Consider the following 19,245-nt stretch of genomic DNA (forward strand, 5'->3'; position numbering starts at 1 on the left):
ACCTTAGCTTACCGTGGTCGGATACTTGAATCTGCAGCCCCCCAGCAATGACTTGCTGGGGTCGAGGATGTTGGTTCGTCTCCCTGCTCTTAAATGGTTTGGCAGAAATGCATGTGCAGCCTACGAACCAAAGAAAAGACTGGAATGGACAGAAAGACACACACTCGACCTCTATGCTAGTGGTTAGTTGCCGCTGAGCACTATCAACCCTAGCAAAGAGAGAGACTCAACCTAGCATGCGTGCTAAAACTTATGGCGCCAGCGCTTCATTTATTTGTGCTCAGGGTCTGCGTCTGGCTCTGTACAAAGGGTTACATGCCCTGCCGGCAAGGCTTGTACAAAAGGTGGTTTGCCGGGAGGCCCAGAAACCGCGCCTCATGGGTAAAACATATGAAGAGGTTCGATGTTCCAGGAGTTGCTCACTGGAATACCATCTTTGGTCTCCAGGCGGACTGCGCCAGGCTTAGTGACTCGCGTTACCCGATAAGGGCCTTCCCACTTCGGCATCAACTTGTTGGAATTCTTGGCCGACTAAACATGCCGAAGAACAAGGTCGCCTTCCTCAAAACTTCGAGCATGAACCTTCCGGCTATGGTAGCGGCGCAAGGCTTGTTGGTAGCCTGCACCTCGCACAGCCGCCTGAAGACGATCTTCCTCAAGGAGCGTTGCCTCATCTTGCCGCAACTGCTCTTGCTCGAGCTCATCATAAGAGAGCACTCGAGGTGACCCGTATGTGAGTTCCATGGGGAGAACTGCTTCTGCCCCGTATACCAGGGCAAAGGGTGTTTGGTCGGTGGCTCAATTTGGCGTCGTTCTGATCGACCAAAGAACCGCCGACAACTCATCAATCCAGCGCCTTCCACACTTGTGTAGCCTGTCAAAAGTCTTTGTCCTCAGGCCCCACAATACTTCAGTATTTGCCCTTTCCGCCTGGCCGTTGCTCCGAGGGTGTGCCACTGAAGTGAAACAGACCTTGCTGCCGAGTTCCTGGATGTACTACATGAACGTGAGGCTTGTGAACTGTGTGCCGTTGTTGGTGATGACTCTGTTTGGCAGACCAAAACGGCAAACTAGCCCCTTGAAGAACTTGACGGCTGACTGCGCTGTCACCTTCCTCACTGCTTCCACTTCGGCCAGTTTGTGAACTTGTCGATTGCGACGTAAAATTACTCAAAGCCCCCGACAGTGCAGGGGAAGGGCCCTAGTATGTCGAGCCCCCAGATCGAAAATGGCCAGGAGAGAGGGATTGTTTGAAGGGCTTGAGCTGGTTGATGAAGCTTCTTTGAATGGAACTGGCACGCCTCACACCTGGTTACTAGTGCAGCTGCATCCTGGAGGGCTGTGGGCCAAAAGAAACGTTGCCGGAATGCCTTGGCCGCAAGGGCTCTCGACCCTATGTGGGAGCCACATACGCCTCCATGTATCTCTGCCAACAGCTCCAGTCCGTCCTCTTGAGGAATGCACTTCATCTTCACGTCGTTCGGCCTCCTTCTATATAGGGTATTATCCACAAACTGGAACATGTTGGACCGATGGGCTACTCTTTCAGCATCTTCCTTTTCCTTAGGAAGTTCCCCTGTTTGGAGGAAACATACGGTGTGCTACGCCCATGCGGGAGCCTGGGGCCCAACGGCGAGGACCAAAGGCTCATCTTTGGCCATAGGGGCAGCTGTCTCTACGGTCAGGGCCTAAGGCCCTGTCGAAGGTGGTTGCCCCTCGGCAAGCTTGGGGTACCCGGCAACCTCCTTTCCAGCGGCTCCTGGGAGCTCGGCGGGAAGGTACTTGCTGGGGCTCGTCTTCCTTTGCTTGTTATGTCCTGCTGATGGCTCGACGAACGGTTGAGTTAATTGAAGCACAAAGGTACCTGGTTCCACAGGAAACTTCAGGGCAGCGCGCTTCGACAGGTTGTCAGCAATTTCGTTCTTCGCTCGAGGAACATGCTCTGCTTGAAATCCGTCAAAATGCTCTTCCAACTTCCTCACTTCATCCACGTAGGCCTCCATCAACGGGCTCTGGTAATCCTTGTTGACTTGCTTAATGATACGTCTCCAACGTATCTATAATTTTTGATTGCTCCATGCTATATTATCTACTGGTTTGGACTATATTGGGATTTATTTTCCACTTTTATATTATTTTTTGGGACTAACCTATTAACCGGAGGCCCAGCCCAGAATTGTTGTTTTTTGCCTATTTCAGTGTTTCAAAGAAACGGAGTCCAAACAGAATAAAACCTTCGGGAACGTGATTTTCTCACCGAACGTGATCCAGGATACTTGGACCCTGCTCCAAGGAACAAAAGAGGCGGTCACGAGGGTGGGGGGCGCCCCCCCTTAGGGCGCGCCCCCTGCCTCGTGGGCCCCTCAGTGCTCCTCCGGCGTACTCCTTCCTCCTATAAATACCTACGTACCCCCAAACGATCAGAACAGGAGCCAAAAACCTAATTCCACCGCCGCAACTTTCTGTATCCACGAGATCCCATCTTGGGGCCTGTTTCGGAGCTCCGCCGGAAGAGGGCCGTCATCATGGAGGGCTTCTACACCATCATAGCCTCTCCGATGAAGTGTGAGTAGTTTACTCAGACCTTCGGGTCCATAGTTAGTAGCTAGATGGCTTCTTCTCTCTCTTTGAATCTCAATACAAAGTTCTCCCCCTCTCTTGTGGAGATCTATTCGATGTAATCTTCTTTTTACGGTGTGTTTGTTGAGACCGATGAATTGTGGGTTTATGATCAAGTCTATCTATGAATAATATTTGAATCTTCTCTGAATTCTTTTATGTATGATTGGTTATCTTTGCAAGTATCTTCGAATTATCCGTTTGGTTTGGCCAACTAGATTGGTAGTTCTTGCCATGGGAGAAGTGCTTAGCTTTGGGTTCGATCTTGCGGTGTCCTTACCCAGTGACAGAAGGGGTAGCAAGGCACGTGTTGTATCGTTGCCATCGAGGATAACAAAATGGGGTTTATTTGATATTGCATGAATTTATCTCTCTACATCATGTCATCTTGCTTAAGGCGTTACTCTGTTTTTAACTTAATACTCTAGATGCATGCTGGATAGCAGTCGATGAGTGGAGTAATAGAGTAGATGCAGAATCGTTTTGGTCTACTTGTCATGGACATGATGCCTATATACATGATCATGCCTAGATATTCTCATAACTATGCTCAATTCTGTCAATTGCTCAACAGTAATTTGTTCACCCACAGTAGAATACTTATGCTGTTGAGAGAAGCCACTAGTGAAACCTACGGCCCCCAGGTCTATTCTCATCATATCAATCTCCATTACTTTGATCTTGCTTTGCTTTTTTACTTTGCCTTTACTTTTTTACTTTGCATCTTTATACCAAAAAACCAGAAATATTATATCTATCAGATCTCACTCTTGTAAGTGACCGTGAAGGGATTGACAACCCCTAATCGCATTGGTTGCGAGTAGCTATCGTTTTGTGCAGGTACGAGGGACTTGAGTGTGGCCTCCTACTGGATTGATACCTTGGTTCTCAAAAACTGAGGGAAATACTTACGCTACTCTACTGCATCATCCCTTCCTCTTCGGGGAAAACCAACGCAAGCTCAAGACGTAGCAAGAAGGATTTCTGGCGCCGTTGCTGGGGAGTCTACGCAAAAAGTCAACATACCAAGTACCCATCACAATCCCTATCTCTCGCATTACATTATTTGCCATTTGCCTCTCGTTTTCCTCTCCCCCAATTCACCCTTGTCGTTTTATTCGCCCTCTCTCTCTCTATCACCCCTCTCTATTTGCCTCTTTTGCCCGCTTGCTTTTTGTTTGCTGTGTGTTAGATTGCTTGTTTGTCACGATGGCTCAAGATAATACCAAATTGTGTGACTTCACGAATACCAATAATAATGATTTCCTTAGCACTCCGATTGCTCCTCTTACAAATGCTAAATCTTGTGAAATTAATACTGCTTTGTTGAATCTTGTTATGAAAGATCAATTCGCCGGCCTTCCTAGTGAAGATGCCGCTACTCATCTGAATAGCTTCGTTGATTTATGTGATATGCAAAAGAAAAAAGATGTCGATAATGATGTCGTTAAATTGAAGCTATTTCCTTTTTCGCTTAGAGATCGTGCTAAAGCTTGGTTTTCGTCTTTGCCTAAGAATAGTATTGATTCATGGAACAAGTGCAAAGATGCTTTTATCTCTAAGTATCTTCCTCCTGCTAAGATCATTTCTCTTAGAAATGCTATTATGAACTTTAAACAACTTGATCATGAACATGTTGCACAAGCTTGGGAGAGAATGAAATTAATGATACGTAATTGCCCTACTCATGGTTTGAATTTGTGGATGATCGTACAAAATTTTTATGCCGGATTAAATTTTGCTTCTAGAAATCTTTTAGATTCGGCCGAGGGAGGCACTTTTATGGAAATCGCTTTAGGAGATGCTACTAAACTCCTAGATAATATTATGGTCAATTATTCTCAATGGCATACTGAAAGATCTTCTAATAAAAAGGTGCATGCGATAGAAGAAATCAATGTTTTGAGTGGAAAGATGGATGAACTTATGAAATTATTTGCTACTAAGAGTGTTTCTTCTGATCCTAATGATATGCCTTTGTCTACTTTGATTGAGAATAACAATGAACCTATGGATGTGAATTTTGTTGGTAGGAATAATTTTGGTAACAACGCTTATAGAGGGAATTTTAATCCTAGGCCATATCCTAGTAATCCTTCTAATAATTATGGGAATTCCTACAACAACTCTTATGGAAATTATAATAAGATGCCCTCTGAATTTGAGAATAGTGTTAAAGAGTTTATGAATTAACAAAAGAATTTTAATGCTTTGCTTGAAGAGAAATTGCTTAAAGTTGATGATTTGGCTAGAAATGTTGATAGAATTTCTCTTGAGTTTGATTCTTTAAAGCTTAGATCTATTCGTCCTAAACATGAAATCAATGAGTCTCTCAAAGCCATGAGAATTTGCATTGATGAGTGCAAGGAAAGAACCGCTAGGATGCGTGCTTCCAAAGATGCCTTTATGAAAGCGTGTTCCTCCAATCCCTATGAAAATCAAGATGAAGATCTAAAAGTTATTGATGTGTCCCCTATTAAATCTTTATTTTGCAATATGAATCTTGATGAAACTGAATATGATTTTCCTTTACCTAGAAGGCGTTCTAAAAATTCGGAGTATTTAGATCTTAATGATGAAATTGATGAAAGTGGGATTGAAAGAAATAAAAATCTAGATATTGCTAAACCCACTATATTGGATTTCAAGGAATTTAATTATGAAAGTTGCTCTTTAATTGATTGTATTTCCTCGTTGCAATCCGTGCTAAATTCTCCACATGCTTATAGTCAAAATAAAGCCTTCACCGAACATATTGTTGATGCCTTGATGCAATCTTATGAAGAAAAACTTGAGTTGAAAGTTTCTATCCCTAGAAAACTCTATGATGAGTGGGAACCAACTATTAAAAATAAAATTAAAGATCACGAGTTTTATGCTTTGTGTGATTTGGGTGCTAGTGTCTCTACTATTCCCAAGACTTTGTGTGATTTACTAGATTTCCGTAATTTTGATGATTGCTCTCTAAACTTGCATCTTGCGGATTCCACTATTAATAAACCTATGGGAAGTATTAATGATGTTCTTATTCTTGCAAATAGGAATTATGTGCCCGTAGATTTCATTGTTCTTGATATAGATTGCAATCCTTCTTGCCCTATTAATCTTGGTAGACCTTTCCTTAGAACGGTTGGTGCGATTATTGATATGAAGGAAGGGAATATTAGATTCCAATTTCCATTAAAAAGGGCATGGAACACTTTACTATAAAGAAAATAAAATTACCATATGAAACTATCATGAGAGCCACTTATGGATTGCCTACCAAAGATGGCAATACCTAGATCTATCCTCGCTTTTATGCCTAGCTAGGGGCGTTAAACGATAGCGCTTGTTGGGAGGCAACCCAATTTTATTTTTATTCCTTGCTTTTTGCTCCTGCTTAGTAATAAATAAATTATTTAGACTCTGTTTTGGTTGTGTTTTTTGTGTCTAATTAGTGTTTGTGCCAAGTAGAACCGTTGGGAAGACTTGGGAAAGTCTTGTTGAACTTGCTGTAAAAAAACAGAAACTTTAGCGCTCACGAGAACTGCTGTAATTTTTATTTGAAGAGCTCTATTTAGTTAATTCTTTTTGAAGATTATTAATAGATAAATGACTCACGTCCAGAAATTTGTTTTAGAATTTTTGGGGTTCCAGATCTTGCTCTAGCTACAGATTACTACAGACTGTTTTGTTTTTGACAGATTCTGTTTTTCGTGTATTGTTTGCTTATTTTGATGAATCTATGGCTAGTAAAATAGTTTATAATCCATATAGGAGTTGGAATACAGTAGGTTTAACACAATATAAATAAATAATGAGTTCATTACAGTACCTTGAAGTGGTCTTTTGTTTTCTTTCGCTAACAGAGCTCACGAGTTTTCTATTTTGAGTTTTGTGTTGTGAAGTTTTCAAGTTTTGGGTGAATTCTTTTGATGGATCATGGAACAAGGAGTGGCAAGAGCCTAAGCTTGGGGATTCCCATGGCACCCCAAGATAATACAAGGACACCAAGAAGTCAAAGCTTGGGGATGCCCCGAAAGGCATCCCCTCTTTCGTCCACTTCCATCGGTAATTTACTTGGAGCTATATTTTTATTCACCAACATGATATGTGTTTTGCTTGGAGTGTCTTGTATTATTTGTGTCTTTGTGTCTTAGTAGGCCACAATCATCCTTGCTGTACACACCTTTTGAGAGAGCCATACATGAATTAAATTTTGATAGGATACTCTATGTGCTTCACTTATATCTTCTGAGCTAAGTAGTTTTGCTCTATGTGCTTCACTTATATCTTTTGAGCCATGTAGTTTTGCTCTATGTGCTTCACTAATACCTTTTGAGTGTTATAATTTTTCTCTATGTGCTTCACTTAGATCTTTTAGAGCACAGTGGTGGATTTGTTTTAAAGAAACTATTGATCTCTCATGCTTCACTTCAATTATTTTGAGAGTCTCTTAATAGATGGTAATTTGCTTAATAATAATATGCTTGGTATTCAAGATTTTTGAAACTTTCTTTTGAGTGTGTTGAATACTAAGAAAAGATTGAAGCATGATAATTGTTTTGAGATATGGAGGTGATAATATTAAAGTCATGCTAGTTGAGTAGTTGTGAATTTAAAGAATAATTGTGTTAAAGTTTGTGATTCCCGTAGCATGTACATATGGTGAACCGTTATGTGATGAAGTCGGAGCATGATTTATTTATTGATTGTCTTCCTTATGTGTGGCGGTCGGGGACGAGCGATGGTCTTTTCCTACCAATCTATCCCCCTAGGAGCATGCACGTAATACTTTGCTTTGATAACTTCTATATTTTTGCAATAAGTATATGAGTTCTTTATGACTAATGTTGAGTCCATGGATTATACACTCTCTCACCCTTCCACCTTTGCTAGCCTCTCTAATACCGCTCACTTTTCACTGGTATCATACACCTACCATATACCTTCCTCAAACCAGCCACCATACCTACCTATTATGGCATTTCCATAGCCATTCCGAGATATATTGCCATGCAACTTTCCACCATCTAGTTCATCATGACACACTCCATCATTGTCATATTGCATATCCCGGTACACCGCCGGAGGCATTCATATAGAGTCATATTTTGTTCTAAGTATTGAGTTGTAAGAAAAATAAAAGTGTGGTGATCATCATTATTAGAGCATTGTCCCAGTGAGGAAAGAATGATGGAGACTATGATTCCCCCATAAGTCGGGATGAGACTCCGGACGAAAAAAAGAGGCCAAAGAAGCCCAAATAAAAAGAGGCCAAAAAAAGAGAAAATGACCAAATAAAAAAATGAGAGAAAAAGAGAGAAGGGACAATGTTACTATCCTTTTACCACACTTGTGCTTCAAAGTAGCACCATGATCTTCATAGTAGAGAGTCTCTCATGTTATCACTTTCATATACTAGTGGGAATTTTTCATTATAGAACTTGGCTTGTATATTCCAATGATGGGCTTCTCAAATTGCCCTAGGTCTTCATGAGCAAGCAAGTTGGATGCACACCCACTTAGTTTCTTTTTGAGCTTTCATATACTTATAGCTCTAGTGCATCCGTTGCATGGCAATCCCTACTCACTCACATTGATATCTATTGATGGGCATCTCCATAGCCCATTGATACGCCTAGTTGATGTGAGACTATCTTCTCCTTTTTGTCTTCTCCACAACCACCATTATATTCCACCTATAGTGCTATATCCATGGCTCACGCTCATGTATTGCGTGAAGATTGAAAAAGTTTTGAAAAAGTTAGAGTATGAAACAATTGCTTGGCTTGTCATCAGGGTTGTGCATGATTTAAATATTTTGTGTGGTGAAGATAGAGCATAGCCAGACCATATGATTTTGTAGGGATAACTTTCTTTGGCCATGTTATTTTGAGAAGACATAATTGCTTTATTAGTATGCTTGAAGTATTAATATTTTTATGTAAATATAAACTTTTGTCTTGAATCTTTCTAATCTAAATATTCAGACCACAATTAAGAAGATTTGCATTGAAATTATGCCAAGTAGCACTCCGCATCAAAAATTCTCTTTTTATCATTTACCTACTCGAGGACGAGCAGGAATTAAGCTTGGGGATGCCTGATACGTCTCCAACGTATCTATAATTTTTGATTGCTCCATGCTATATTATCTACTGTTTTGGACTATATTGGGCTTTATTTTCCACTTTTATATTATTTTTTGGGACTAACCTATTAACCGGAGGCCCAGCCCAGAATTGCTGTTTTTTGCCTATTTCAGTGTTTCTAAGAAACAGAATATCAAACGGAGTCCAAACGGAATAAAACCTTCGGGAACGTGATTTTCTCACCGAACGTGATCCAGGAGACTTGGACCCTGCTCCAAGGAACAAAAGAGGCGGTCACGAGGGTGGGGGGGCGCCCCCCCCCTAGGGCGCGCCCCTGCCTCGTGGGCCCCTCGGTGCTCCTCCGGCGTACTCCTTCCTCCTATATATACCTACGTACCCCCAAACGATCAGAACAGGAGCCAAAAACCTAATTCCACAGCCGCAACTTTCTGTATCCATGAGATCCCATCTTGGGGCCTGTTCCAGAGCTCCACCGGAAGAGGGCCGTCATCACGGAGGGCTTCTACATCATCATAGCCTCTCCGATGAAGTGTGAGTAGTTTACCTCAGACCTTCGGGTCCATAGTTAGTAGCTAGATGGCTTCTTCTCTCTCTTTGAATCTCAATACAAAGTTCTCCCCCTCTCTTGTGGAGATCTATTCGATGTAATCTTCTTTTTGCGGTGTGTTTGTTGAGACCGATGAATTGTGGGTTTATGATCAAGTCTATCTATGAATAATATTTGAATCTTCTCTGAATTCTTTTATGTATGATTGGTTATCTTTGCAAGTCTCTTCGAATTATCCGTTTGGTTTGGCCAACTAGATTGGTAGTTCTTGCCATGGGAGAAGTGCTTAGCTTTGGGTTCGATCTTGCGGTGTCCTTTCCCAGTGACAGAAGGGGCAGCAAGGCACGTATTGCATCATTGCCATCGAGGATAACAAAATGGGGTTTATTTCATATTGCATGAATTTATCTCTCTACATCATGTCATCTTGCTTAAGGCGTTACTCTGTTTTTAACTTAATACTCTAGATGCATGCTGGATAGCGGTCGATGAGTGGAGTAATAGTAGTAGATGCAGAATCGTTTCGGTCTACTTGTCACGGACGTGATGCCTATATACATGATCATGCCTAGATATTCTCATAACAATGCTCAATTCTGTCAATTGCTCAACAGTAATTTGTTCACCCACCGTAGAATACTTATGCTCTTGAGAGAAGCCACTAGTGAAACCTATGGCCCCTGGGTCTATTCTCATCATATCAATCTCCATTACTTTAATCTTGCTTTTCTTTTTTACTTTGCCTTTACTTTTTAGTTTGCATCTTTATACCAAAAATACCAAAAATATTATATCTATCAGATCTCACTCTCGTAAGTGATTGTGAAGGGATTGACAACCCCTAATCGCATTGGTTGCGAGTAGCTATCGTTTTGTGCAGGTACGAGGGACTTGAGCGTGGCATCCTACTGGATTGATACCTTGGTTCTCAAAAACTGAGGGAAATACTTACGCTACTCTATTGCATCATCCCTTCCTCTTCGGGGAAAACCAACACAAGCTCAAGACGTAGCACTTAACAATGAGCTGCGAATCACCTCTGATGATGAGCTTCTTGATTCCGAGGTCTGCCATGATCCTGAGACCGGCAAGTAATCCCTTGTACTCTGCCATGTTGTTTGTTGATTTTTCCTGGAGAAAGTGCATCTGGACTACGTACTTGAGGTGCTCTCCGGTGGGCGCGACGAGTAGCACGTCGACACCAGCACTTTGTAGTGAGAAAGCACCATCAAAATACATAACCCAATCATGGCATGTCTCCTTGTCGGGAAGGGTGGTTTCTTGAACCTCTTCCTCGGGCGTTGCGGTCCATTCCGCTATGAATTCTTCCAAGGCTCAGCTTTTGATCGTTGAAGTGCTTTCAAACTTGAGGCCAAAGCTCGACAGCTCCAATGCCCACTCCAAAATCCTCTCTCTCGCATCTGGGTTGTGCAAAATCCGTTGCAAAGGGAGGCGGGTGACGATGGTGATCTCATGTGCTTGGAAATAGTGACGCAGCTTTCTCGAGGCCATGAGGAGGCCGAAAAGTAGCTTCTGTATGCTAGAGTATCTTGACCTAGCCCCTGCAAGAGGGAACTGACAAAATAGACCGGGTGCTGCACCACCTTCTTCTCTATCCCACTTCGTCCATCTGCTCAGACTCTGCCTTGCTGGAATCGGGCCTTGCCGGGGGTTCCGCCTTGCCGGCGTTAGGCTCTGCCAGGGAGGGCCCTGGCCCGCCATCCGATGGCTCTGCCGCTAGTGCTGCTTCTTCCTCAAGTTCCCTCTGCGCCACCTGCGCATCACTAACCACTTGATTCCTTGTTACTAAGTACAGCAGCAACGGCTCTTGCGATTTAGGCGCGACTAGTATTGGCGTGGAGTAAAGGTACCTCTTCAAATCTTGCAGCGCTGCCTCTGCCTCCGGAGTCCACTTTACTGGACCCGCCTTTTTCAAAACTTTGAGAAAGGGGAGGGCGCGCTCAGTAGATTTGGAGATGAACCTACTCAGGGCAGCAACGCAGCCGGCGAGCCTATGGACGTCTTTGACCCGTTTTGGCGCCTCAATCTGCTCGATTGCCTTGATCTTGTCGGGATTTGCTTCGATTCCGCGTGAGACACAAAGAACCCAAGAAGTTTGCTGGAGGGAACATCAAACACGCACTTCTCTGGGTTGAGCTTGAGGTTGATCTTGCGCAGATTTGCAAATGTTTCTTCTAAATCTTGCACGAGCGTGGCCGTGTCCTTGGTTTTGACCGCTATGTCATCCATATAAGCTTCCATATTTCTATGTAGCCGGGGATACAAACCAATCTGGACTACTCGGGAAAACGTTGAACCTGCGCTCTTCAACTCGAAAGGCATTCATACAAAACAATATGTACCACATGGGGTGATGAATGCGTTTTTTTCTTCTTCTTCCTTCATCATGAAGATTTGCTGTTATCCTGAATAGGCGTTGAGGAATGACAGCAGGTCACACCCGGTAGTGGAGTCCACAATCTGGTCGATGCGTGGCAGAGGGAAAGGATCCTTTGGACATGCTTTGTTGACATCTGTGTAGTCAATACACAGCCTCCATCTCCCATTTGCCTTACGCACCACCACCGGATTGGCTAACCACGTTGGGTGGAGCACTTCTCTAACCAGGCCTGCCGCCTCCAACTTCCTGATCTCCTTGATGATGAACTCCTGTCGCTCCCAAGTTTGCTTCCTGACCTTCTCCTTGACGGGCCGTGCATGAGGACATATAGAAAGATGGTGCTCAATCACCTCCCTGGGAATGCCGGGGATGTCGGATGCTTGCCATGCAAACACATTGACATTCGCCCGCAGGAAGGCGACAATCGCCTTTCCTATTTGCTGTCGAGGGTGGAGCTTATAGTGAAAGCACCGCACATACCATCCCCCTTGACGGACACCTTCTTGGTTTCTAGTGGTGCAGCCTTGAACTTCTTGCTCTTGCCGGTGGAGCCCTTTGGCACGTGCAATGGGAGCGCAGCACTCCAAAGAGGCACGCTTGCCGGAGTGGGTGCAAGAGGTCTTGCCGGAAGAGGTCTCGTCAGAAGGGGTCTTGCCGGCAGAGGTCTTGCCGACCTTCTTCCTTCCCGCGGCTTGAACGGCAGGAGCAAGTGACTTGGCGGCAGTTGCTGCAACTGCCTCTCGGTAGAGTTGGTCGATGTGGATGAGCGCGTCTTTCTTGTCAGAGGGGACGGTGATGATGGTCAGCAGTCCCGGCATCTTCAATGTGTTGTAGGCATAGTGTGACGCTGCCATGAACTTGGCCAGCGTTGGGCGGCCAAGAATCCCATTGTATGGCAAGGGGATCTCAGGGACATCGAAAATGATCTTCTCAGTCCTATAGTTCAGCTCTCCCCCAAACGTAACGGGCAACGTGATTTTGCCTTTTGGCTGGCTCCTTCCCGGGTTTACCCCTTGATTTGTGCCCATCTCCTCGAGATCTCCATCAGGAATCTGCAGCCTCTTGATCACAGTAGGCGAGATCAAGTTCAAACCGGCCCCATCGTCAACCAACACTTTTGTCACCTTGAGGTTGCATATTGTTGGTGAAACCAACAATGGCAAACACCCGACCACAGTTGTGCGATTAGGGTGATACTCGGTGTCAAAAATGATGGGTGTGCGGGACCACTTTAGTGGCTGATGGGCATCGAAGGATGGCTTTGCCGCAGTGGCTCTCGTGCCCACTATTTTAGTTGGCGGTGAGAGGTGTGGAATGAGGTGCCACCGTCGACGCACATGGCCTCTGTAGCTTTCTGGAACTCGTGCTCATCGTCCTCGTCGAGATCATCGTCTTCCTCCTTCTTATCGCGGCCCCGAGCAGGCCTCTCTTGTTGATTATCATTGCCGCGGCGACCTCCTTGGCCACCACGGTTCTTGCCAGACCCCTTAGCACCATCCTGACCCTTCTCCTTGTCCCGCCTTTCATATTCAACCTTCTGTTTTTCTGCAAGCAGCTCAACCTGTCGGCAGTTCTGGAGCTCATGGACCTTGGTGCGGTGGATCTTGCAGTACTACTTGTCGGAGCCTCCTGGCTTGTCGGCGGCCGCCAAGGCCCGGCAGGCGGCGCACCGTCAACCTCCTTGCTGGGGTCGTCGGCCTTGGCGTTCTTGGTGGTGCCGGGGTCACCGGATCCCTCAACGGCAAGCACAGTCTTGCCCTTACACTCCCTGTTGTGGCGCTGGCCCTTCTTCGTCGGGGTGGCAGTGTCATCATCCATGGAGTCGGTTTCCACACCGTCATCCTCGCTGGGGTACTTCCTTCCTTCTTCATCCCGAGCACATCTATCTACCAGAACATAAAGTTCGGCTACATCCTTGACCTTGCTCATCACCAGATCTTCACGCATCTTATGGTTGCGTACGTTCTGATGGAACGCACTGATGATAGCAGCGGGATGAATATCTGGGATGGTGTATTGCACACGACTGAACCTTTGTATGTACTTATGCAGGGACTCACCATCCTTCTAGGGGATGACATGCAAGTCACTTGCCTGGCCAGGAGCTTGGTGGCCTCCGGTAAAGGTGCCAACAAACTCGTGGCACAGATCCGACCAGGAAGAGATGGAATCCACTGGCAGGTGCATCAACCACGACATGACGTTGGGCTTAAGCGCCAATGGAAAGTAGTTGGCGAGCACCTTGTCATCGCGAGCCCCGGCGGCTTGCATCGCGATGGTGTAGATGTCGAGGAACTCCGATGGGTGAGTCTTGCCGTCGTACTTTTCCCCAACATCAGGCTTGAACGTGTGGTGGTAGCGCCACTGGAACTGCCGCAGCTCTTGGGTAAATGCCGGACAACCCACCTCGTTAGGCAGGTCGCCAGAGCCCCCCGGCGCTAGGTGGTCCATAGTAGGCCCTGCACGCCGATCCGATTGATGGCATACCTCCCGCCATCGCTCGATGGTAGAACGAGCGTCTTCCTGAGCTCGCTCTCGAAGAACTTGACATTGTTCACAATGGGTTCGTGGGTCGGATGACGCTGTGGAAACGTTGTCACAGGCGTCGGCCCGATGAGCCGGTGGCTATTGTCCCAGTCGTGGGGGAGGAGAGTGCACCGTGGTCACGGCATCTCCGGTCCTCCCACCGCTGGCATGCACTGGCTTGACAGAACGCCGGCATGAGGGTCCCGCTGGGAGTGGCTCGTATCTATTGGCAAAGCTGATGAGGCTTCGGATGGTGGCCCTCCACTCGTCGAGCTTCTCCACAACAGGGGTGAAGTCAAGGAGCAGTTGCACGCGCGCCAGCGCTTCTGCTGGCGTGGGCGGTGGCGAAAGCCGTGTGGACCGGGACGCGCTCCGACTTCTCACCAGGTTACAAGGAGCTCTGTCATGGTCTCGTGGTCGCACGCTGCTTTCGCCGGCATCCGGGCGCGTACGCCGGCCTGGTGCGTCCTAAGAGTGGCGCACAGGGCTCTTCCCGCGGCGGTGCTCGGGAGCTCCGACATCGCGGTGTTGCTCATCGTGCGCGGCCTGGGAGGGCCGCGGCGCGGGTGCTAGCTGGGGCGCCGTAGAGGTTCCATGCCACCCGTGGGTAGCACGGCCCCGCCCCCGGACCCAGCGGCGCGTGGCTCATCGTCTCGGATCCGAACGATGCCGCTTGCCTGGCTCCGATTGCTCGAATGTCGTGGATTCTCGCGGGCCATGCCTTCGGCACCATCCGTGGACACCTGGTCGCTTGCTCGTGCTGGCGCGGACGGGCCAGCTCCGGACGACCCAATCGCTGTGATCCCCTTCTTCTTGGGGGCCACGGTGATGATGAAGTCGATGCGCTAATTTCCAAACTGGATTTTCACAGCTTGCGCCCCCTACCTGGCGTGCCAAAGATGTCGGGGTGAATGACACCTATGGGATCATAGGGAATCCCTTCTATGGTTGTTGGGGCGCGGGGCTGTAAAAAGAGCGGGTTTAGGAGATCAACGCGGGGGAGTTTATCCAGGTTCGGGCCGCAAGTGATGCGTAATACCCTACTCCTACTGGTTTATGTTTATCTGGTGTTCTTGGACTAGCTACAAAGCGTGCAGGGTCCAAAAAGTCCGAATCCTCTCACAGTATGCCGCGGGCCTCCTTTTTATAGTCAAAGGGGCTGTCGTAGTGGCACACAGGAGGTGGAAAGTTGTACAGTAGTCAATTTTATCACCTGACATCATGGGACAAAACGCATTAAATGCACTACTTAGGTGTCCTCTTGCTTTATCGGGGATTGCAGCGAAGCCCGTCCTGTCCGTCGTTGCTTCGCCTTGCTCCGACACGCGTCCAGGCCAACAAGGCATGCAGCACCATGTAGGCTGGTAGGCTGCTGAGCTGGTGTGGTGGAAGGGTCTTCACGAAGATCTACATGCCACCACATAGGTGCCTGACTAGTTGGCTTAGGAGCCATGTACTGCCACGCGGGTACCTGCTTAGTTGGTGGGTCGGCCGCTGAGCTGGGGTTGCGACGGGGCGGAAAGGCCTTGCCGCCGTCTTGCTGATCTCCCCGACAAGGGTCTTGCTGGGGCCTTGTGGGCGCCCTCGGCAAGAGTCTTGCCGGGGCCTCGTGGGTATCTTTGGCAGGAGCCTTGCCGGGGCCTCGTGGGCATCCTGGGCAAGGAGCCTTGCTATTGTCTTGTTTCTTGGTTCCTATCTAGGCCTCGTTGGCCCTTTGTCTTCAAAAAGGTCTGCATGCCACTATGGAGGCGCCTCCCGAGCCTTGGTTCTGATGTGGTTGATGGCGTCATGACTCTTAGACTCTAGGGTGGCGGGCTTGTTGGTGTGGGGCAAGTTACCCCGGCAAGACTCTTGCCGGGGCTACGCAAGCTCCCCCGACAAGGCTCTTGCTGAGGAAATCCCACCTTGTCCCTCTGCTTCTCGCCCCTTCGGCATGGCGCTGCTATGGTAGTCTTGTGTCTTTTCTTCCTCTGCTCCGCCATGCATGGCTGCAGACGTGTGGCTGCGACTGCTCGCGCACAAGTAAAGGGGCACAAAAAGGACCCCTACTTTTGTGCACCGACACACAACTGGGCCAATAGTGTTGTTGTACATGTAGACCCATGGTACCCATCTGAAATCTTGTTGTGCCATGTAGTTTCCCATGCTTCGTATTCTTTCAGTGCTGCATTGTCTTGAACTGATATGATTTGAACCGTGTCTCTATTTTGATCTGACAAGACAATCCAGGGACCATAGGACATAGATATATGTTTGTTTGATGCTTTTTATGTACTACTTGGCAATAGAAGACTTGGTAGTTTAATCTTGCCCACCTTACTAATGAACTGGTTCACCGAAATGAGTTTCACATACTAGTACATGCTAAACTGTTATGTGTCTGCTTGTTTCTTCTTTTAGAATGCTGATAGAATATTGGGGAAGAGTGCCTTATTAAGCAATGGTAAAGGAAGTAACGCAAATATGGTTCAGGATAGTGAGACATCCTTGTTGGACTCCAAAAAATCTGATAAAATAGCTAAGGAAAACTATCTTCAAGACAGTGAGACAACCCCAAAGTCCTGTCTTGGTTTAGTGTTCGAGTTACTGGCCAGTACCGCTAGCACAAGCTATTTAAACTCAATGTCGGAATCAGTTTGGTTTCCTGAGTCTCAACTACAAGCTGAAAGACATCGATCAGCTATGCTATGACAAGAAGCGGAAGCACTGCGGAAGTCCCTAGAGCATTCAGATGCATACTTTCTGGTGCAACAACAAGCGTTGGAGGATTTTAGTGTCAAACAGGACAAAGCTAATAAGCTTGCTAAGCTTATTGCCAACATGGTGGATACCCAGCATAATGTTTCTTGAGATCTTCTAAAATTGTTTCAGTTATGGATTTGTTTTACTGGCGCGTTTATTTGCACTGATCGCTAATTTAGACAACCAGTGTATGTAATATGCTACATTGTTCCCTATATTTGGACTGGTGGCAAACTTTGATGCCTAGTGGACGTAATATGTGCAATAGCTGTAATAGCCTAGCATTAGTTGCTTGCTTTTTTATCTCCTTATTGTATTATTTAGTTGTTTGCTTGTAGTCACTGCAGTTCTTTTTCCCCATTTTTCTAGTGGCCACAATAACCTATTTTTATAACTAGGCCATAATAACCATGGAAACACACAGACTATTGTAACCATGCTCCTGCTACCTCTTGTAGTGATCATGGGCCTCCTACGGGCCGTAGGATCCATGGGCCTTCTAGGGTCGTAGGATCCATCACTACTACAGGATGCTGCTAACGCAGCACTACGATCAGAGACCCTTTGACAAAATTGTGTGCGATGCATTAATCGCAAATGGGGATGTAAAAAACCCATCAAAAGGTGCAAAACATGTGTGATGGCAGAGCCATCAAACATGGTTCAGATTTTAGTTGCGTGTGCGATGCATGGCACACGGTTAATCCATTCGAATTGTTTGCGATGATGCAAAACAACAGAAACGGGCAGCCATATCAATGTGTGTGCGATATACGGCATACATTTTGCTCCGCTGAACTGTTTGCTATTAGGGAGTGCAATAGAAATGGTTAGCCAGATCAAGGTGTGTGTGATATACGACATATGGTTCACCCGGACGAACTGTTTTCGATTAGGGAACACAACAGAAATGGTTCAACTTAACAAGATGTGTGTGATATGTGCCAAACAACCGACTCAGATGAACTGTTTGCGATGAGAAATTACAACACATACAGTTAATATAGTTAGTTCGTGTGTGATTTTGTGTGTACAAAAAACTTTGAAAAATGCAAACTAGTTGCTTGCGGTGGCTAGGAGTATCGCACACGATGCATCTGCGAGTACTCGTGTGCGGTGGCTAGGAGTTACACATACGTTTCCTTGTGTAAACACTTGTGTGATAAGTAACATGCGACACCAGGTACAGTATTTGGGTTGTGTGTGTGCTCCACTTAGTTTTCCCGCGCTCCAGCGTATGCTTCCCGCGCTCCACATGGGTGAATTTTAAAATTCACGCCTCTTCCCTCATCGGTTTCCCACCACCAGCTAATGGCTTGCTGCATATAACCCAGGTGGCAACGCATCGCCGCGACACTCTGCGCAGATCTAGTTCTCACCCATCTACCGTTAGTTATTCCAAGAATGCCAGGCAATGACCAAAGCTTTGATGTTGACACCTACCTGTGTTACATCTTTGGCAAGGAGAACGAGACGGAGCAGGTCGGGGAGCAAGAGCTTCATCGGCCGGTGCAAGCACCATGGCCCATTGTCTGCGATACCAGTGTGACAGTCCTTGGGCGCACAATTGACATATTGCAGAGGAGGTGTGATGAGAAGTTTGTCATCCACTGTGCAAAAGATCCAGAGCTGCTCGGCGGCATGGTCGACGACCCAGCCGAAGAGCTGCCATCACCAGTGCTCATCGAGAGCCTGATGCCCCACAAGGAATGGGCAGAGGACCTCTGCGATTCAGTCAAGACACAGGGAGCCTCGGCTTCATCATTGCCTGCGGCGGTCGTGTCAACCTCGAACCCAATGATGTGGTGTCCAGGCTCAAGCGCATCCTTGGCGGAGTTGACGTCCCTGACGAAGTAGAACATCGCCAACGTGATTTCTTGAGGATGCAGGTGATGGATGGAATTTTCTACCAGACTAGAGACATGGAAATAGAGCGGTTTCGCGGAGATATCATGCGCACAATTGCACGCTATCAAGCTCTACTGGAAGAGGCCCAGCAGCCCCAAGAGCCTCCCAGCGCCAGCAGCTCCGTAGGCGGAGGCGAGTCGGGACACTTGGAGTGAACGGCCGCAAGGGTACTATGCTGATCATGGTGTCTGAGAAGACCGTCATCGGAAGGCGGCCAGCTCAGCCTTTTCGCCTATATTTTATTATAATTGTATGCATATGTAGGTCGTGAGTGTTCTGGCCCTTGCCGCATGTGGCATTTTAAATTATCCTGAATATGTAAGACAATTATTAACCGTTGCCATTGTAAATTTGCCTCAACGGTGAGCAGAGCGCGCGCAGGGACGCCTGAGCGGAGCACGCCG

The sequence above is a fragment of the Triticum urartu genome, chromosome 6A (genome assembly GCF_056163025.1).
Source record: "Triticum urartu cultivar PI428250 chromosome 6A, HENAU_Tu73, whole genome shotgun sequence".
Lineage (NCBI taxonomy): Eukaryota > Viridiplantae > Streptophyta > Magnoliopsida > Poales > Poaceae > Triticum > Triticum urartu.